We start from the raw sequence: 23,215 nt of genomic DNA, 5'->3' as shown, positions 1-23,215 counted from the left end.
AGCAGAAGAAGAAGAAGAAGAAGAAGAAGAAGAAGAAGAAGAAGAAGAAGAAGAAGAAGAAGAAGAAGAAGAAGAAGAAGAAGAAGAAGAAGAAGAAGAAGAAGAAGAAGAAGAAGAAGAAGAAGAAGAAGAAGAAGAAGAAGAAAGAACTGCCCTCCCTCTCCCATTAAAAAAACCCCCAACTAATCACTTGCTAACCAAACACATGTTATATTCTCATGGCACCTAGACAACTCTTTTTTATTTTGCCCATTCCATATATGACAAAATGTGAATTTTTGTAAACAATGCATTTTTGAGTTCGATTGTTTGTCCCTTGTCGAAGGCTAAGGGCCGAAACGTTGTTTATCTTGTGTTGTCTCCTATTACATGAGCCATATTCAATACAGGACAGGAGGATTCAATATTGATCCACAATCAATAAAACAAAAACACGTTTAATCCGAGGGTTTGGTGCACCTAAGCTCAACAACTGCGAGATTTGCATATAAGAGGATTACATTGTGTATATTACTTGAGTTTAAAAAAAATAGATTAAAAAGACATAAGTGACCCTTCGCCTCAAAACGATATTAAGTCAGGATGGTTACGATGTTGAAAATTGAATTTATCGCCAGAAATATCAGACTTGTGTTAAGTTTGTATTATTTATTTAGGGGAATGGGTACCATATTTTAGGGTGCTAATACTAATATATTTTTGACCAGTTTAACATTAAATTCGGCCTTCAAGCATATGGTTCGTTCCGACATAATACATTTGAGACATAGGTCACATATCAAATACCTTCAAATCCACCGTGTCGACTGCCATGAATTCAACATTGTCTGAAAGGAAAAGAATGAACAAATATATAATCAATTAAATTATAAAGTTCAAAGAAAAATAATAAAAAAGCAGAAAGAAAGAAAAGGAAGAAAGTAAGAATTTTAAAAAGTAAAGTAAGAAAGACAGAGAAAAAAATTAGAAATTTAAAATAGTGAAAAGAATACAAAAATAAAAGGTAAAATAATCATAGATTCGAAGAGGAACCAACAGTGAGAACTTTTTTTTATTATTAATTGCAAGTTCCCGTAATAAAATGTGAAAAGACTAGCTGGCAATGAATCTAAAATCATCTCTAGAATAATTTAGAAATTTGACATTAGAATCAGACATATCTATACACTCTCTGTAAATATTTAAACTTAATTTCTAACCACATATTGCTTATTTGTCATGAAAAAAAAATTTTTGCAACGGTTATCATCTTCTCATTCGCTTTAATAAGCCTGGTGAATGAAATTAGTAAACTATCCAGATAACAACAAGAGATGAAGTGAGTAGGAAAGTGCCAGAAGACAATAGAGAATACAAATTTCGCGGCAGTGACGGGCGTTTGAACCCGCGACCTTACTGGTACGACAACTCCGCCTGGCCGGGAAGAGTGTGACTCTACCGTATGAGCTATCCAGGATCCCCCCCCCCCCCCCCCCCCTTCAAAAAAGATCGTCTCTAATAACCCTAATCACTATTAGAGTTCTCTCTCTTCCCGACTACTTGAGATCGCGGGCCCAACACACACAACACCACGCAGTTAGTTGGTCAGCAATTAAGCTTAATAGCCAATATTCTCAACACAAACATATTAGAACCTAGACATTTAGTATGCTCCGGTATTTGGGGTGAATTTTTAATTCAGAAAAAGTGAGTGTAGCAGGCACTTATGTTGATAACAATAAGAGATGAAGCGAGTAGGAAAGTTTTTGGTGGTTTTTTCTTTAATTCTCTATTGTCTTCTGGCACTTTCCCACTCACTTCGTCTCTTGTTGATATCAACATTAGTGCCTGCTGCACTCACTTTCTCTGAATTATAAACTATCCAGACCTGTCTACTATTACGAAAAATTCGTAGAATTACGAAATTTTGGCTCCAATTTCAGAAATTCGCGAGCATCTCTTAGTCATTAAAACTTATTGAAAATGAACGTTGATGCCAGACAGAAAGCTTTTTAAGGATTTTGAATTGTTATTTAATCCTTGTGAGGTTAAAATGTTGATTTAAAAAGTTATCCATATACAGTGCACTCTGGATACGTCGACGTTGCCTAAGTCGATTTTTACCCAAGTCGATTTTTTTTCTTGGTCCCTCCCCCTTCTTCCTATATAACATTAGTAAAAAAAAAAAAAAATCCACATAAGTCGATGTCGCTTAAGTCGATGTTCTTATCACTCATGACTACAAAAAAATCACAAATAAACAAGTATTTCCATTGGTTAAAAAAAGCTACCAGTAAGAATTTTAAGTGGTTAAGAATATCCGCGAACGATTGGCGCACATCGATGTGATGTAGGTGCTTTGCCTGACGTCGTGTTCAATGTACATGAGCAGTATTGAATAACTTTAATTTCTCCATCTCAAATTTTACATTGTCGCAACTTCAAGCTCAAGATTTTTTGGGTTCTAATCCCAGGCCATCCTATGTAATGGCCCTCTTAATTAGTATCGATTTTATCAAGAGGAATTCAAGTCAAGTTTACAACTACAATGGCAAACCTATCGTGGAAAAGGAAGATTCGATGCATTTGGAGAGTTAGGCATGCGACAGAAAATCATCGCATAGGAAATTGGCATACCAGCTATTTCTGTCTCGACGATTTACAAGAAGCATGACCTTGACCTAGAGGCGCCTACCCTTCCGATTTCACTTAATTGGTATACATTCCACATTCAAGGCATTCTCATCGAGGAAAATTAAAAAAAAAAATCTCTAGCTAAAAAAAAGTGAGCTATGGCTTATTTCGTCATCTCCTATGGTCAATCAACACACATTTTATATGTCTGATTAGTCTCTTCAAAGTGTGTGCTGCTGATGGCGGATAATATTATATGATTGGGAGGGGGGTTGACCGAAGTATTATTAGTATTATTGTGACTCCAATTCGTGAGGTCAATGACCTTGGTAATATTATATATTGGCTTCAATCGGTAATAATATTATTTGAGTACGGTCAGCTTCTTTCCCTATTTAATTTTAGCCCTTTGTCCGTGTGTGTGTGTGTACCGGCACGCGCGTTTGCTTGATTAGGTGTGTGTGTGTGGGGGGAGGGGGGGCGGGGGGAGGAGGGTCCTGACAAGGTTAAATCCATCCATTCAATGCTTTGCTCTCAGACGGCCAGGACCTGTGTGTTCTCTATTATTATTTGACCCCATTCTTAGTCTTTACACAATCGGTACATTTTTACACATTTTTTATTTTTAATCATTTGAGTACTTTTGGATTGTCTATTACATTTTCTGTTGCAAAGTATGTCATAGTCAATAACAGTAAGTTGATTCCGCTTTTTTATCTCAAATTCCAATTTTTATGTATTCTGATTCCTCTATGGGACTATTGGGGGTAGGAGCCTCTCATGACCCCTACAGAGACCGCGCGATATGAAGGGACATACTTATTCTAGATTGGTTTGCTTTGTTCAAATGAGTTTTTGCTCATTTGGTTACACTCCGGTTAAGTTGATTTTCGGATAAGTCGATTTTTTTCACGGTTCCCCTGGGCATCGTCTTATCCGGAGTCCACTGTAGCGACTACAATTTTAATTTCTTAAAAATTAAGATTTTTAAAAAAATTTCAAATAGGCAGGTCTGCACATCATTCTCTCAATCTCTTTTTCACTGTCAAATGTGCGACTATGTGGTATGACACTCGCTTTCAGATCTGAAGGTCCTTTACCTACATTCTCTCACCGTACTCGGGTGTAAAATGAGTACCTGTCTGTTAACAGCGTTGTCTCTGTCCGAAAAAACACGTAATATCGCCTTACAAAAAAATGTTGCTGTTGGCCAGGGACACCTTGTAAAGCGCTTTGATCACACTTAGTGGATATTGCCCTATATAAAAGCTCATTATTATCATTAAATAAACGGACTGTTGTTCATCCACGTTATCAGAAAACATTGAGTGCAGCTGTACGATTTGTTACGCTTTTGGTAATGGGAGAGGAGGTCTATTCTATATTCAGGATTTCGTCCAACCGAGTCATTGATTACATGATCTATATTTGTCAAACTCCGATGATTTGATATATATATATATTTTTTTTTTAATTAATGTTTACAGACCACGCGTCACGCTAAATAAAACGACCTATTGTGATGTTGGATATTTTAGAAAATTGTGAACATTTTTCATAATATAGATAGTCGTTTTCATTTTGAGCACAATTTGTGCGGCTATGTGGTCTAGTGGTATGACACTCGCTTTTGGATCGGAAGGTCCTGGGTTCGAGCCTCGCACTCGGCGCATAGTTGAGTTCTTGGAAAAGACTCTTTATTAACAGTCTTTCACTGAACTCAGGTGTAAACTGAGTACCTGGTTGCTAACAGCGTTGGCTTTGTCCGAAAAATTGTAATATCGCCTAACAGGCGTCATGTCCCGTCCTACATGTTAAATGTTGCTGTTGACCAGGGACCCCTTGTAAAGCGCTTTGAGCATATTTAGTGGATATTGCGCTATATAAAGCTCAATCTTTTTTTTTTTTTACTTTGCAATGAGACCAGGGACTGGAGTATATGGACAAAAGCATAGAGATCGTCCCATTGCTAGTGCACAATAGCAGAAATAGTCATTCGGAGCCATTAGGCCCATGGAGACGGCGTTTACCTTGGTTTCAACAGCGTTAAACGGACAATATCAATTGATTGCTGCCCTTCGGATAGGACGCTAGTCTATCGCAAAGTACTTTCCGCCAGAGATAACAGACCCAGCTACCCGTTCAGACAGGGGGGAATCAGAAAAAAATATTGACTACCCCCGGGATTGATCTCGTTCACTTTGCGTGTGAAGCGAGTGCCCTACCAACTGAGCTATCGGAACCCCCCGGTGTATAGTAGATGTGAGTATAATTTTGGTCAAAGTGTCTATTCGCACACGTTATATCCAACTGTCAATAACAACGGTCTTACCATAATATCATACAAACACATTTTTATAGAAGGAACGAAATTGACGTCACTCCACCATTTGTTATTAATTCTAGACAGCAATTTTGGTGATAACTTCTCACAAAAATTATAACTATCAGATTATAAGCGTTCAAGGTTACGCACAGTTGTGTGTTGGTATGTTTTAATCCGACTGGCGGATGTTGTGAGTAAATACCTAAACGCATAGCATCAATTGGGTTTTACTCCCCTTATTGCTAATCAAATAAATTATACAGCACTCGCCGGATTATGGCACGCTGGAGCTGGGTGACCGAATTTTATCTATTTTATTATTATGACCACCGGATTTCGGCACGCTCGAAATCCAGTACGCTTTTTTTTTTTTTTTTTTTTTTTGGATAATCCCGAGAGCGTGGTATAATCCAACGAGTACTGTATTGTATTAAAAGGCCTGACTAGTTGAATTTATATATATATATATATATATATATATATATATATATATATATATATATATATATATATATATAGTTTTCAAGGGGAAAATAATACTAGACACCAGATCTGACTACCTTTGCAAGTGACCCAATGTACAGCAGTAAGATTGAATAGCGTTTCTAAGTTTATGCTCTTCAGATGGACCCCAAAATTAGTAGGTTTCTTTTACGAATGAATTTTTTTTCGTCGAAGTAGACAGGTCAGCACTTTTAAGAATAATGACGAAACGTTTATTTTGTGGTGAAAATTTCAGGAAGATGCCATTAAGCCTTTATAAAACAGTCGTGCTTTACATAAAATAAAAGGGAGAAGTTTGACCCGAAACGATTATTTGACGCTAAAATTGGAAAAAAAAATTTTAAACGCGTCAAAAAATTGCTGGAGTCAAATTTCTCCCTTTTAACAAAAATCGCGACTGTATTTTATTTGAGAAGTGGATTCAATAGTCTGATGTCACGTCGCCCAGCAACGGCAGTCATCGTGGTTCTAAACAAAGAAAATCGGTACTTTTTATTCTTCATAATGGCTAGAACTTTTCCATGTCTTGTGATCAGAATGTGTAAAAGTCAAAACGTGATCAGATTAATAATCTTTTTATTCCCCTTCTGGATACGCTTTTATGCTCGTCAGAGAAATATTTCATAAGGCTGTCCGCCATTGCTCCGATAGTTTAGAGCCAGTTACTTAGGTACCATGCGTCATTACGAGGGAAGTGACGTTACGACTGTTGAAGCGTATGAGACCTAGTCCCAGTTGAATGCTTCACTATCACGTGGGTTAATGTTTAAACACAGTGTGAACCAGGGCTGGCGAGTCGGAGTCGGAGTCGGTTGTTTGAGGGTGGAGTCAGAGTCGGTTTTAGAAGTCCCGACTCCGACTCCTTACCACTTTCAGACATTGCATTTTTATGGGTGTGTCTTTTTTACGAAACCTGCCGAAACCCTGCGAAACCTGCCGAATCCCGACAAAGTTATGGGAAGTAGGTGGCAGTGGGGAGTGAACCTAGAACTCAGGGAAGTGTGCACCATTGGGGAGTGAACCTGGGACTGGGTTTCGTAAAAAAGAACTAGTGCTTTTTTACGAAACCCGCCGAAACCCGACCATATCCAGCAAAGTTATGGGAAGTAGACAACTGCGGGGAGTGAACCCGAGACTCAGGGAAGTGTACACCAGTCGGGAGTGAACCTGAGACTAAGGTTATCGGCCGGTTTCGTAAAAAAGAATTAGTGCTTTATTACGAAACCCGACAATATCCGGCAAAGTTATGGGAGTTTGGCAACAGTGGGGGGTGATCCTGGGAGTCAGGGAATTGCACACCAGTGGAGAGTTAACCTGGGACTGTGGGAGATGGATAACTGTGGGTATCCGAGCCGAACTATAGGAGTTTGGTACCAGAGGAGAATGAACCTGACACTATAGAAGGTGGGCGCCAGTGGGGAGTGAACCTGGGATTCAGGGAATTACACACCAGTGGGGATTTAACCTGGGAATATGTAAAAAAGGATATCAGTGGGAAATAAACCTGGGACTAAAGGAGATGGATACCATTGAAATTTGAAGCCGGGTATGAGAGTTTGGTACCAAAGGAGAATGAACCTGACACTATAGGAGGTGGGCGCCAGTGGGGAGTGAACCTGGGACTATGTAAACAGGATATCAGTGGGAAATAAACATGGGACTAAAGGGAGATGGATACCATTGAAAGTTGAAGCCGGATATGAGAGCTTGGTACCAGAGGAGAATGAACCTGACACTATAGGGGTCGGCGCCAGTGGGGAGTGAACCTGGGACTATGTAAAAAGGATATCAGTAGGAAATAAATCTGGGACTAAAGGGAGATGGATACCATTGGGAGTTGAAGCCGGATTTGGGAGTTGGGTACCAGGGGAGAGAGAAACCTGACACTATAGAGGCGGGCGCCAGTGGGGAGTGAACCTGGGACTATGTAAAAAGGATATCAGTGGGAAATAAACCTGGGACTAAAGGGAGATGAATACCATTGAAAGTTGAAGCCGGATATGAGAGTTTGGTACCAGAGGAGAATGAACCTGACACTATAGGAGGTGGGCGCCAGTGGGGAGTGAACCTGGGACTATGTAAACAGGATATTAGTGGGAAATAAACCTGGGACTAAAGGGAGATGGATACCATTGAAAGTTGAAGCCGGATATGAGAGTTTGGTACCAGAGGAGAATGAACCTGACACAATAGGAGGTGGGCGCAAGTTGGGAGTGAACCTGGGACTATGTAAACAGGATATCAGTGGGAAATAAACCTTGGACTAAAGGGACATGGATACCATTGAAAGTTGAAGCCGAATATGAAAGTATGGTACCAGAGGAGAATGAACCTGACACAATAGGAGGTGGGCGCCAGTGGAGAGTGAACCTGGGACTCAGGGAATTGCACACCAGTGGGGAGTTAACCTGGGAATATGTATAAAGGATATCAGTAGGAAATAAATCTGGGACTAAAGAGAGATGGATACCATTGGGAGTTGAAGCCGGATTTATTTCCCACTGATATCCTATTTTAGATATTCACAGGTTAACTCCCCACTGGTGTGCAATTCCCTGAGTCCCAGGTTCACTCCCCACTGGCGCCCACCTTCTATAGTGTCAGGTTCATTCTCCTCTGGTACCCAACTCCTATAGTTCGGCTCGGATACCCACAGTTATCCATCTCCCACAGTCCCAGGTTAACTCCCAATTGGTGTGCACTTCCCTGAGTCCCAGGTTCACTCCACACTGGCGCCCATCTCCTATAGTGTCAGGTTCATTCTCCTCTGGTACTCAACTCCCATATCCGGCTTCAACGTTCAATGGTATCCATCTCCCTTTAGTTCCAGGTTTATTTCCCACTGATATCCTTTTAACACAGTCCCAGGTTAACTCCCCACTGGTGTGCAATTCCCTGACTCCCAGGTCCACTCCCCACTGGCGCCCACCTTCTATAGTATCAGGTTCATTCTCCTCTGGTACCCAACTCCTATAGTTCGGCTCGGATACCCACAGTCCCAGGTTAACTCCAAATTGGTGTGCACTTCCCTGAGTCCCAGGTTCACTTCACACTGGCGCCCACCTCCTATAGTGTCAGGTTCATTCTCCTCTGGTACTCAACTCCCATATCCAACTATCAACTTTCTATGGTATCCATCTCCCTTTAGTCCCAGGTTTATTTCCCACTGATATCCTTTTTACACAGTCCCAGGTTCACTCCCCACTGGTGTACACCGCCCTGATTCCCAGGATCACCCCCCACTGTTGCCAAACTCCCATAACTTTGTCGGATATTGTCGGGTTTCGTAATAAAGCACTAGTTCTTTTTTACGAAACCCGCCTAAACCCAGTCCCAGGTTCACTCCCCAATGGTGTACACTTCCCTGAGTTCTAGGTTCACTCCCCACTGCCACCTACTTCCCATAACTTTGTCGGGATTCGTCGGGTTTCGTAAAAAAGACACACCGCATTTTTATATCATTCAATGTGTAATATTTTAGATACTAGATATAGATAGTATCCAGGCCTATAGAATTTGAAAAAAATTACATTGGTATTAGCTAAAGGTGAACTATGCTTCCAAAATCCCCTTTCCTCCCCAACCTTCATGCTCTCGTGCTGTACATTTAAGTTGGCATCAATGCCAATCACCCTGTACCTGAGTAGAGGGAGGGGTGGGGATGCTGACTCTTCAATGTTAAAGTTAGGTTATTAGAAAGTGGGATAACCATAAGACCATAAGAAGTGACTTTATTTTAGTATAAATGGTTTCAGTTTCAATATTGTCTTAATTTCACTTTTCCTCTTTTTGTTGGTCTTAATGGCAGTTTTATTCATCTCTTAGTTTGTTTCCTCCTTGTCTAGTTTCAGTTCCTTTTTTGTCCTAGTTTCAAATATGAAGCGGCTTGTATTGTTATAATACATATACCTGGGAAAAGCTAAAAGTAGCTGCGAGTGTTGGTTGCATATTATTACCTATTAATAATTAATACTATGCTTGAGGAGTCGGAGTCGGGAGTCGGTTTCAAGGCTGGAGTCGGAGTCGGTTTAAAAATAACCGACTCCGCCAGCCCTGGTGTGAACAAAAATGCAACATGTTGTATTATTGTAATTAAGTCTGGTATTATGGACAGTATAAAATGCGTACATTATACTAGGTGATAATTTGAAACAAATAGATGTTACGCATTCATGGCTATTTTTAAAAAGACAAGACAGAGAAAGAAATAATTCAAGAATAATTCTTTTTTTTAATTAAAATATAAATCGCGTTTCGCCAGCATGCGTGGGTCTAAAAAAGGATTACACACACACACACACACACACACACACACACGTGTGTATATATATATATATATATATATATATATATATATATATATATATATATATATATATATATATATCTTCCACTTACAATATTTGCTTTACAAAGTTTGTGACATGGAACAAAGCAGATAAAAAATCCGACTCCCTCACTATGGTTCTAAAAATAATTGACTCGTTGCATTAAAACCTTGTAGAAACTCACAGCAATACAGATTTTAAATCGTGATAATCACGAGTGGTCGCGAGAAAGAAAATAAAGAACTGTTCAAAAAGACGGATTGCAATAAATCTACTATTTCTTTTTACTTTCTTCTATGATTAAATGACTGTTGTGTAACGTAATACTTAATTCCAGGTGATGCCCTTTGCTAAAATAAAAATATAAATAATCCTGAAAGATGTTCTCCTTAACATAATATAAGTAAAATGTTTCATGTAAAGCTTCTCTCCATCAAATGTTATCACCTTTTTATCATAGAAAAATGATACATGTCCACCTAGCTTTCCCTTAACTCTTGCTTTTAATTTAAACAACCAATGCTTTCTTCGTGAAAAAAATAAAATCAAATTAACATGAACAACCAAAGTTTTACGGACCTTGCAACACATTAAGGTCATATCAGCGCCAGTAAAAAGGAAGAAAATGGGATAGTAAAAAGTTCTAGAATTACAATTAAAGCACCCAAGAAAAGGTAAGACAAAGGGGAATTGATTCAAATAGGAAACAGATGTAGATTACAAGAGCACACTATCAAAGTACTTAGTTTGAGATCACCTAAAAGTCTCACCCAAACACAAGCACTGGTCCCCTCTTACAGGAATACACTCAAATGTTTACAAATCATATATCATATGTATACAAAACATAATACAGTACGTCATGACAAAACCTAGTAATCTCATTCCAAAACAAAGACAGAAAGCACGTTGGAAAACATGTAGGAGGATAGAAGACACAGATGAACAACCAAGGTCAGCCGGAAGATTTCATGAGTCCATGTCAACCAATTAAACATAATTTGCTCTCATACTACTGACTACTTACTTCAAGCCTAGACTGAAGACAGAAAATATTTTACATTAACTCTCCCTTAAAATGTCCAAATTTAACATTTAATTTTAAAATTATCATAAAACCTATGTCTTGTAAAGCATGATTGAACGTGTTTAGGTGGATATTGGAGCTATACAAATCTTATTATCTATTTAGTCAGGAGACAACCAAGAAGTTGTATAAAAGTAAAAAGACAAAGAAAACTCTGGGGACTTTACAGCCCAACGGTTATCACATTTTTGGGTAGCAGGTACAAGTGATATAGTGGAAATTTAGCAAAGGAATATCATGTCACCATGATACTTTCAACCAGTGGAGTAGCAGTAAGCTTCACAGTCCGAATGACGCTTAGTTGTTCAGCGATTACTTCGGCCTCATCTGAATTCAGAAATTTCTGATGTGTAGAGAGGTCCTGGTTCAGGGTAGTTACTGTTGATGTTGGTGGTCTCCCTACATATTTGTTGCCATTTGTTACCAGTGATATCTATTAACTGGAGTGGATGTGTGTATAATAATATCGAGTAATTAATAAGATTGAATAATTAAGATATTATAAGCTAGGTTCATAGATGGACCAAAATATCTTCCTTCTTTGCAGAAATTCGCGAAGGATGGCAATATTTGCCATTGTGACTACATACAATTGCTGGAACAACTATATGAAGCAATCAGCTCAGTTACACGAGTATAACAATCAAATATGCATTGTATGAAGAAAACAAAAATAGAATTGTACTTTTCTTAAAACTGAAATTATTTGTGAATTATTAAAGGTCCCAATCTTAGTCAGTTGCTTATTAATACACAAGATATGAGGTTTTCCAATAAGCAGAACATACTTCGGGAAAAACATGGAATATTTTGATATTCTCACTATTTGCGGGGGTCAAGATAACTCTGTTGGTAGAGCACTCGCTTCACACACAAAGGGATCAAGCTCGATCCCGGGTGCAGTTGAGATTTTTTTCTGACCCTCCTGTCCACCCAGCAGCAAATGGGTAGCTGAGTCTGTTAGTTTGGTGGAAAGTACTTTGCAATAGACTAGCGTCCTATCCAAAGGTTAGCAAGCAATTGCTATTTTCCGTTTTACGCTATAGAAACTGAGATAAACTCCGGATCCGTCTTATTATATTTAACTTCAATGGGTATTGATCTAGTCGAAGGCTGTTTAATCCGTTGTGGCCCTAGCTTTTTAGATGAGGTAACAGACCCTTATTTTTCACAGGCACCGACTCACCACTTAAACTAAGTATAAGTTTTTGTCACATATCTTCAAGATATGAAGTGAGTAGAAAAGTGCCAGAAGACAATAGAGAATAAAAAATTTTTTCGCGGCGGTGGTGGGGTTTGAACCTGCGACCTTATTGGTACGACAACTCCGCCTGGCAGGTGAGAGCGTGGCTCTACCGTGTGAGCTATCCACGAACACTAAAATATTCGTTTCAAACCCAAAGTCATTTCTAGATCCCTCTCTCACCCACTTCTTGAGATCGCCGATTCGTTCACCACCATCGCGAAGTAATTTTGACCAGCAGTTAAGCTTAATAGCCAATATTCTCATCACAAACATATAACATAGAAACGATTGAGACATTGAGTATGCTCCGGTGTATGGGGTGAATTTTTAATTCAGAAAAGTGAGTGGAGCAGGCACTTATGTTGGTAACAACAAGATATGAAGTGAGTAGAAAAGTGCCAGAAGACAATAGAGAATAAAAAATTTTTTCGCGGCGGTGGTGGGGTTTGAACCTGCGACCTTATTGGTACGACAACTCCGCCTGGCAGGTGAGAGCGTGGCTCTACCGTGTGAGCTATCCACGAACACTAAAATATTCGTTTCAAACCCAAAGTCATTTCTAGATCCCTCTCTCACCCACTTCTTGAGATCGCCGATTCGTTCACCACCATCGCGAAGTAATTTTGACCAGCAGTTAAGCTTAATAGCCAATATTCTCATCACAAACATATAACATAGAAACGATTGAGACATTGAGTATGCTCCGGTGTATGGGGTGAATTTTTAATTCAGAAAAGTGAGTGGAGCAGGCACTTATGTTGGTAACAACAAGATATGAAGTGAGTAGAAAAGTGCCAGAAGACAATAGAGAATAAAAATTTTTTCGCGGCGGTGGTGGGGTTTGAACCTGCGACCTTATTGGTACGACAACTCCGCCTGGCAGGTGAGAGCGTGGCTCTACCGTGTGAGCTATCCACGAACACTAAAATATTCGTTTCAAACCCAAAGTCATTTCTAGATCCCTCTCTCACCCACTTCTTGAGATCGCCGATTCGTTCACCACCATCGCGAAGTAATTTAGACCAGCAGTTAAGCTTAATAGCCAATATTCTCATCACAAACATATAACATAGAAACGATTGAGACATTGAGTATGCTCCGGTGTATGGGGTGAATTTTTAATTCAGAAAAGTGAGTGGAGCAGGCACTTATGTTGGTAACAACAAGATATGAAGTGAGTAGAAAAGTGCCAGAAGACAATAGAGAATAAAAATTTTTTTCGCTGTCACATATCTTGTTACAATCTACTACACTTATACAATATGTGTGTGCTGACATGGCAAAACCTGTGGGAATGCAAAAGTTAGTTTTGTGATACGAGATACTAATGAATAAAGGCGAAAAATCATTATCTGGTTGACTTTTGTTGTTTTTTTTTCACTTCACCATTTTTATTATCCATCCAACTATATTCTCACAGAACAATTTTACAATTCGAATCTCATAGATAATCTAATCAAAAAACTTTTCTGAACTATACTGACGCCCAAAAAGGGATAATCTCTGTTTTAGAGATGTTTGACCCCCTCTCTTCTTTGTAAATAAATTTGGCCCTAATTGAGATAATTACAACATTCAACTGTATTCTGTGCTGAAATAGTGCCTCTATTGAAACACAAAATAATATGGGATTTGAATTTTTTTCTACATTTTGATGGGTTTTGCTCGATCATCACACATGCATAATTTTTCTTTGGTATTTAACGAGGAGGGCAATCAATTCAAAAGACACCAAACTAATTTTGGATTCAGATAGAGTCGGGGATTATTTTTTATGACGCTTGTTAGACAACATCCCCGACATAGATAACGTTTGGTGGCCAAGTACTCATTTTACAGCAGAGTTTGAAATGAGAATGTGAGTAAAAGACCTTTTCCGAGGACTCAACTATGCACTGAGACCCAGAACCTTCCGATTCGAAAAAGAGTGTCACACCACAAAACCATACAGCCGTACTTTTAAGAAGGAAGTTTTCATGTTATCGCTATGTGACCCGCTACCAAAACAATTCTGCAAGTAACCTTAGAAATGGCAGGAAATGAGGATAACAACCAAAATGCTAATTCATAACTGAACAAGTGTATTTGAAAGGTGAGACAAAGCAAGAAAGAAAAATAAAAGAAAACAAAGTCGGCCTCGATCAGATTAACGAAATTCAATTTTTTTGCAATCTAAAAAACTTAAGTCATACTTGATGATGAAACAAATAAACTGATCCAAAATCACATTTTAAAGATTTTTACTTTAAACTAATTTTTTTTTCATATAAACCAACCCACCATATTACCAATTTGGCTTGCGTCACAAATACTAATATGAAAACTTAGAAACCTACCTCTATGAACATCAGGCATGGGTTGATGGTAAATATGTTTATCCACCTCACCCCGAGACAGCACATTTTTAGCCCACATTTTGTTTCCATCAAACTTCTGTTGAATGACACACAAATAAATTTGATAATGAACCAAAACACCAAGATCCAATGACAGTTGTAATGGGCTGCAGAGGACAAGAGACCCTTCAAGCCTGTAAAATGGTTTTTAATCACATCCTGTTGTAGTGGCTATATTCTATTATCATTTTCATATAAATTATGTAAAGCATCAGTGATGCAGTGTTTCAACTTGCTATAAAGGCAAGCCTTATTTATATTGAGCACAGACATTGACTGGACCTGTGACATTAATTTAAAGCTTGTATAAAGCACTCAACACACATTTTCCCACTTAATGCCAATGTGAATGATTACTTGGTTTTTGAGAGTGAGAAGGGGAAGGTGTTTGAGAGGCGTAGTAGACGATGGAGTCTTGCGTTTGAGCCATATTTCAAGCTTGTTTTATCCATCTCCCCCAGCAAGATTATTAAACCCAATTTACCCATTTGGACAACATGGGTGATTCTTGTTGAGACCAGACAGATATTTGAAAGACTATAATCGTCATCATCATCATCATTGGTTGTTCTGTGGTAACCCCGAGAATAGGGACCAGTCCACATAGGTTTTATAATTTCATTCTAGTGACAGACTTTTATAATTTGTCTAAGCATCTTGAAAGAAGCAGCTACTGCAGTGTCAGCGTGAAGTCTGTACTACACCATGATTGTAGAGGGGGAAAAAGAGACAAACTACTTTGAAATTTTTTTTTAAATTTGTCTCAAAACGAGTGAAAAATCAAGATTATGAACCCCCCCCCCCCCCCCCCCCCAAAAGAAACAAAATTGTTTTTTTTAAAGACCCAAGCATAAAAAAGTGAGCAAAATTCATATCATTAATTGATTGCTAACAAATGTAACTAGAATCATCTTTATTAATGAATGAAGCATGATTTCAGATTCAAAGGGATCCCAAAAGCTCAGTTAGTAGAGAACTCGCTCCACGCACAGAGGGAGTCTGTTTTATATTTGATGGAAAGTATTTTGCAACAGATAAGTGTCCTATCCAAAGGATAGCAAGCAATCGCTATGTCTGTTTCATAAGAATACAAGATAAACTCCGTCTCTGTCGGCCTAATGTATTTAGAGGACTTCTTTAAGGGTGGGTGCGGCACATAGACCAATTTTTTTTTATTTTCCAAGCAAATTGATTCAAACTTCACACAGCAATTTGTAATAAAAAATAATGGAGAAATATGACGTCATTTAAAAAAAAAGAAAGTTCGTTGCCATGGTAACGGCCGCCATCTTGGATTTTGTTTACATAACTTTGAATCAATATTTCGAGACTATTTACAAAGATAGAAGCATATAACTTTGGAAATAAATTACTTATCCAAAGACAAATACTTCCTATTGATGATTTTTTGATTAGTGAAATACTTTTTAAAATATAAATTTTTCTTTCTTGTCACTATACTTTATCTGAAATTTCGTCAAAATTCTGAGTTTGAAAGCCAATAATTTCTGAAGTAATCAATATTTCAAAAATTCATCAATACGAAATAAAGAACATGGCATTGTGAGTATTTGGGCAAAGTTTCAAGAAAATCTATCGGAGAATAGAGGAGAAAAATTGAAAAATGTTTTTAAAAAACAAAATTTTGAGAAAATTGCAAAAAACAACCAAAAGTTCACAACAATGACGTTTATACTCACAAATAGCCTCAGAATTGCCCTGCACCATATCCCAATAATAAAATTCATGCAAAAAAATGATGTTTTATCACAAGATAGGTTCTAAAAATAGCAATAACCCAATTAGGTCAAATTGGCCCAATTTTCACATTTTTCAATGCCGCACCCATCCTTAAGGGACAGCATGGCTCAGTGGCATGGTAAATTTTTGTAAATCCCCTTTTTAGGCATACTGTGAAACTATGGAAGTTCTTCCATGAGTGCTGACCTGTCTGATCCCTGTGAAAAGTGAAAGTATTGAAAAAGGAAGGACTTTCATAGTTTCACAGAACACCTAAGGCGGGGATTTTTTAAAGGAAGTGGTTATTCAGTATCAGATACTGAATAGTGCTTTGCCACTATTCAGTATCCATAAGGAACTCTTTTTTATAGAGAGAGTGAAAAGTGCGACAATCTCGGTTGAATGGAAATAAACTACTGACCTACTTCCAGATTGAACACATGCACTGACAGCCCGATTCAAAAATATTTTGATCGTAATTTTTTTTAAATTTCTGCTTTTATGCAATTAACATAGTTCAAAATATCAAAATAAGAGTGGCATTCAAATCCATTTTTAAATGTCTAAATAGACATGATTAAATGTCACTAAGGGTTCAGTGACACCATGGCTTGGTGGATATAAGCTGTTTGAGTTTTAAGGTTCGAGAGTTCAAATCCCGGTAGGGGTAACTTTTTTTTTTTTTTCCCCATTATTTTTTTTAATTCCTTCTGTCTATTGATATTTTTTAAACTTTTGTTTTTATAATTTTATTTGCTTGTAATATACTTTAATGTTGATATTATACTATTGTACTTCTATTATTATTATTATTATTATTATTATTATTATTATTATTATTATTATTATTATTATTATTATTATTATTATTATTATTATTATTATTATTATTATTTCTACTTACTTACTATTATTATTATTGTTGTTGTAATCGTCATCATCACTATTATGATTATGATGATTATTTTTTTTTAGTCAAGTAGTTGGAGTAATTTAATCAGTTATCGATTTATTACGAATATCTTTTATGTGTTATCATCTCGTTGTTGTTTTTCATTATTGTGCTCTTCTATTGTTCATTATTTTTTAAAATCTTGTTTTTTTTTCTGTTTGTCTCATTTGTTGTTGTTGTTGTTGTTGTTCTTGTTGTTGTTCTTGTTGTTTGTTTGTTTGTTTGTTTTGTCATCTAAGGCAAACCGGATTCATTATAAATATGTGGGCAGACTTTCTGCATTTTTTAATTGAGCGATGTACTTCCGTGAATTAATTGCCGTACTATATTAAAATTTACGTGATAATAATAATAATAATAATAATAATAATAATAATAATAATAATAATAATAATAATAATAATAATAATAATAATAATATAATAATAATAATAATTTAAATAGATACTGAATATTAGACTACAATTGACATCTATTTACTGAATACACGTGGTATTGTTAGGGGTGTTTGTTTTTTTACGAAACCTGCCAAAACACGCCGATACCCGACAAAGTTATGGGAAGTAGGCAGCAGTGGGGAGTGAACCTGGGACTCAGGGAAGTGTACACTGTTGGGGGGTGAACCTGGGGCTGGGTTTCGTAAAAAAAAAGCAATTACTTTTTTACGAAACCCGACAATATCCGACAAAGTTATGGAAAGAAAGTAGGCAACAGTGGGGGAGTGAACCGGAGATTCAGGGAAGTGTACACTATTGGGGAGTAAACCTAAGTCTATGGTTTTTTGGCGGGTTTTGGCGGATTTCGTAAAAAAGTAATTGCTTCATTCTCGTCTGGTACCCATCTCCCATAGTCCGGCTTCACTTCCCACTGGTATCCATCTTCCCTAGTCCCAGGTTCATTTCCACTGATATCCTCTTCTCACAGTCCCAGGTTCACTCCCAACCGGTGTGCACTTCCCAGAGTCCCGGTTCATTGCCCAATGGTGCCCACTTCCCATAACTTTTGAAAATTTCGGTAGGTTTCGAAATAAAAGTACATTCTGAGCTCACTGTCCACTGGAATCAGCCTCTCGCAGTCCCAGGTTCAATCCTCATCAGTGTCCAAATCCCAGATTCACACCCCACTGCTGCCTGCTTCCCATAACTTTGTCGGGTTTTGGCGGGTTTCGTAAATAAGTAATTCCCCCTCCCCCTTGGTATTGCTTTTTTACAAAATCCAGAGTCCCAGGTTCACTCCCCACAAGTGTACACTTCCCTGAATCTCAGGATCACCCCCCCCCCCCCCCCCCACTGTTGCCTGCTTCAATAAGTTTGTCGGATATTGCCTTGTTTTGTCGGGTTTCGTAAAAAAGTAATTGCTTTTATATGAAACTCGCTGAAACCCGCCGAAAACCAGAGTCTCAGGTTCACTCCCTACTGGTGTACACTTCCTTGAATCTCAAGTTAACTCCCCACTGTTGTCTACTTCCCATAACTGTCGAATATTGCCGGGCTTCGTAAAAAAGTAATTGCTTTTATGTGAAACTCGCTGAAACCTGCCAAAAACCATAGTCTCAGGTTCACTCCCCACTGGTGTACACTTCCCTGAGTCTCAGGTTCACTCCCCACTGTTGCCTACTTCTCACAACTTTGTCGGATATTGCCGGATTTCGTAAAAAAAGTAATTGCTTTTATGTGAAACTCGCTGAAATCCACCAAAAACCATAGTCTCAGGTTCACTCCCCACTGGTGTACACTTCCCTGAGTCTCAGGTTCACTCCCCACTGTTGCCTACTTCTCACAACTTTGTCGGATATTGCCGGGATTCAAATAAAGTAATTGCTTTTATGTGAAACTCGTGAAACCCCGAAAACCAAGTCTCAGGTTCACTCCCCACTGGTGTACACTTCCATGATCTCAGGTTCACTCCCCACTGTTGTCTACTTCCAAACTTTCTCGGATATTGCCAGGTTTCGTCGTTCGATAAAAAGTAATTGCTTTATATGAAACTCGCTGAAACCCGCTGAAAATAGAGTCTCAGGTTCACTCCCCACTGGTGTACACTTCCTTTGATCTCAGGTTCACTCCCCATTATTTGCCTACTTCCATAACTTTGCCCATTTTGTGGATTTGTCGGCATTTTGTAAAAAAAAGTAATTGCTTTTTTTACAAAACCCGCGAAAACCAGTCCCAGGTTCACTCCTCACTGGTGTTACTTCCACAATCTCAGGTTCACTCCCCACTGTTTGCCTACTTTCCCATAACTTTCTCGGATATTGCAGGATTAGTCGGGTTTGTAAAAAAGTAATTGTTTTTTATATGAACTACTGAAGCCCGCCGAAACCAGTCTCAGGTTCATCCCCACTGGTGTTTACTTCCACTGAGTCTCAGGTTCACTCCCCACTACTTTGGCATATTGCCGGTATCGTAAAAAAAGTAATCCCCCCCCCCATTTTTTTTGCTATTTACAAAACCCGAGTCAGTTCCCCACTGGTGTACACTTCCCCACTCAGGTCTCATCATTGTCCGTATGTAAAATCATTTTATGACAAAGAGGATCATGTGACACTTCCCGATACCCCCCCCCCCCTACACACACACACACACACACACACACACGCTGCTGCCTACCTCCCATAACTTTGTCGGATATTGCCGGGTGTCGTCGCGTTTCGTAAAAAGTAATTGCTTTTTATTACGAAACCCGCCGAAACCCAGTCCCAGGTTCACTCCCCACTGGTGTACACTTTTCTGAGTCCCAGATTCACTCCCAAAGCTGTCCTCTTCCCATAACTTTGTCAGGTTTCGGAAAAAAAAACACCGTACAAAAACCACTATTCAGTGTCAGATACTGAATAGTGCAAAACCACTATTCAGTATCAGATACTGAATAGTACAAAAGCACTATTCAGTATCAGATACTGAATAGTACAAAAGCACTATTCAGTATCAGATACTGAATAGTGCAAAACCACTATTCAGTATCAGATACTGAATAGTGCTAGCCTTTTTTAAATTGTTATTGGGGGGGGGGGGGGGAAACCTCCCAAACCCCTCAACCCTAATTATAGTTAGTATAGCCAGATGAAACAATGCTTGCCATCATTTGCAATAATATCAAAAATGATGGGAACACAAAAAATTAATAATGGTGTCGGCTGGAAGCATTCGTAAATCAATCGACTCAACAAATTGTTTTTGAAAATAGAAAATAAAGTAACACCACTTACAAAAACAAATTAAACATCTTAAATATTAATTATATTTATTGGACATTGCAACTAATTGAGAGTCCATAATGGCTAAAAGATTAAGTTAATAAAAGTTTTGTGAAACTTACGGAAGTCCACCCTTGAAAAATGATTTAATAGCCTACTGGTCTTTATTATTATATCATACAGTTATCATTTAGAGCTTGGATTATGGGCACTTACCGATGCAGGTTGCTGAGATGCAATGAAGAGGAAAACCCAAACAACGAGTCCAATAGAAATGGTGCTACATGTGATCGCATAGGCAAAAATGACTTTCCTTTTAAAGAATATCATGATAGCTAGGGTGAAGTTTCCACGCTCACAATCACAACGCAATAAATATCAAATTTATGAACACATGTCCTGATCAGGCCTAATTATTATTATTAATGTCACCATAATATCATCATGCGAGTGTGCCAACCAACATAAAATGGATCAATCTAAACCATGTCCGAGTCTTGAGTCTGAAAATCCAGTAGTTTTGCTCCTGATTAACGTCTGTTCTCATTCCACAATCTCATAAATTAAGAAGAATATTTAGATAGGTCATACATCTGTAAATTATAACAAGAAGAAAAAAATGATGATTTCATGAAACCAGTAAACTTTTAAATTAAACAGGGCTAGGACTAGATAGATAGAGGTAACACTGTCTCGGACTCTAGTTCTGGAAGCAGAGGAAGAGGAAAAGTAGAAAGCGAAAGTGAAAGGATGAAAAAAAGTGCAGTGCTCCAAATCCAAATTAATCATTAATCCCCTGAAATAATAATTTATTCATTACTGTCCCTATTTTCGGAATAAGTCAAAGAAATGAGCTTTCGGGCATTTAATTTACTTTCACTTTAAAAAAAAAAAATTTATCTCGACAATTCTCAAAACGAACTCAGACTCAAGCGCAGAAAATCAGCTCGACTAAAAATGAAAAGTATCCAGGACTAGGAGAGTAATCACTATTCAGATTACCGTTATGAAATGTGCAAATGGTAAACCAAAACAAACCAACTGTGAGGTAAGCAATGACTTGAGAGCTGCTGCTGCTGCTACTCAGTATCAGTAGTAGATACAGAAGCGCAATCAGGATCTTTCAGCAGCAGTCCACAAAATGTTGTGAATGAATATGAAGTGAGAGAGAAGTGAAGGGCTCTTCAGTTTTGAATACTAGAAACAGTGACGAAATTGAACTGTTTCCACTTATAACAGTAATGCGAAAGTTTTTAATTCAGCGTTATTTTTTGTTTTGTTTTGTTTTCCTAATCATTGACATTTCCGAAGTACTAAGCTCAGCTCTATTCAGAATTATGTCCATGAGATGAACCAAGTCCCGAAAATTAGACGAATAAAATTTGAGACATAAATAACCAGTCGCTTTTTGACTAATCAAAGCATGGAATTTGTGACACATCTTCAAACGTGGTCGGTCAAGCATGGCTGGTTGTTTATAAATAATAACTTGAATGAAATCGACCTCTCTCAGATCATTGTTATTGTTTTTATACCAACAAAATGGTGACTAGTTATCACACAATTTGATCACACATGTTTTCTGCGTTGGTTCTATTGATCAAGTGGTAAAACAGTGGGTTTTTTTATTATTACTTAGACACTTGTTATCGGCAGTAAAACCTGTGTAGTTCGTGATATTACCCAATCACTGCCATTGTTTAAATTATGACGACTGTCCGAGAGGCGTGGTTATCTAGGTGTCTATTCGTAGCCATCGTTATGTTATAGCCTGACACTGAAATCCAAAAGGACAGGCAGTTTGACGTCATTATTTGGTTTTTGCACCGCCTAGTGAGTTGTCGTTAGTAGAGCTCATGGAAACAAGTTATTTCATTGGTTGAACTATTGAATACAACTCACGATTTGTTTTCTTTTGTGGCAAAAGACTGGCATTTAGACGTCATTTTTTGGTCAGTGTCAGGCTATAACTATAGATAGTATGCAGATGACGTCACGCAGGCCTTTGTTATTGTTTTTGCCATCTGCGTTTGTGAGTTTGTCTCACTAAACTGTATTAACCAGACTATAAAGGTTCATGGTTACACAGAGTTTGTGTGTTGGTCCGGTATAATTCCGGATGGCAATGTTGTGAACTCCTTGGCCAAGCGCATTCTATCTATAGATAGTATGCAGATGACGTCACTCAGGCCTTTGTTATTGTTTTTGCCATCCGCGTTTGTGAGTTGTTCTCACTAAACTGTATTAATTCCAGACTATAAAAGTTCATGGTTACACAGAGTTTGTGTGTTGGTCCGTTATACTTCCGGATGGCAATGTTATGAGCTTCTTAGCCACGCGCATACTATCTATACGATGGCTCCCTTCTCCCACAGTTGGTTTGACCAATTAACTACCGTATTCTGGAAAAATACTTATTCTAAAAATTTGACCCGAAGACTCATTCTTCTAATATCGATCGATTTAAATGACCCTCATCTTGGCAAAAACTCTCAAACATTGGAATTTTGATAACCCATGTTGATATTCTTAAAGGCCTATGTGTACATACATGCATGTATGACATCTGAACGCAATCGTAGGCTTAGTTCGACGTGTATATATATACAGGTCTGACATCCAACCATCCTTATGGGCCTATTGTTGAAATGGACAATGTCTTGTGTCATTATTTTGAGATTTCTGTTACAACAATTTGCCCATAAGGAATCAGGTGATCAGACCTGCAGATAAGTGCACGTTGGCTTAGTTTAACATTGTTGTAATGGAAAATAATTTGCGTCGTTTTTTTGGGGGGTTTTTTTTGGAGTTCCATTACAACAATGAG

At 38.1% G+C, this 23,215-nt stretch overlaps 1 long non-coding RNA gene across 1 annotated transcript; it reads right to left on the bottom strand.

Annotated features, from left to right (window-relative positions):
• Positions 1 to 711: 711 nt before the first annotated feature.
• LOC144958070 (uncharacterized) lies at positions 712 to 21,538 on the bottom strand. Its single transcript, XR_013642327.1, has 4 exons — positions 21,391 to 21,538; positions 20,605 to 20,981; positions 14,441 to 14,537; positions 712 to 827 (listed from the first exon to the last, which is right to left on the bottom strand). It is a non-coding gene; the product is annotated as an uncharacterized LOC144958070 (long non-coding RNA).
• Positions 21,539 to 23,215: the final 1,677 nt, after the last annotated feature.

This window comes from Berghia stephanieae, chromosome 12 (genome assembly GCF_034508935.2).
Source record: "Berghia stephanieae isolate SIO BIC M18660-M18661 chromosome 12, UCSD_Bste_1.3, whole genome shotgun sequence".
Lineage (NCBI taxonomy): Eukaryota > Metazoa > Mollusca > Gastropoda > Nudibranchia > Aeolidiidae > Berghia > Berghia stephanieae.
The sequence above is the reverse complement of the archived record's forward strand: the minus strand, read 5'-3'. Positions and strand labels throughout refer to the sequence as shown.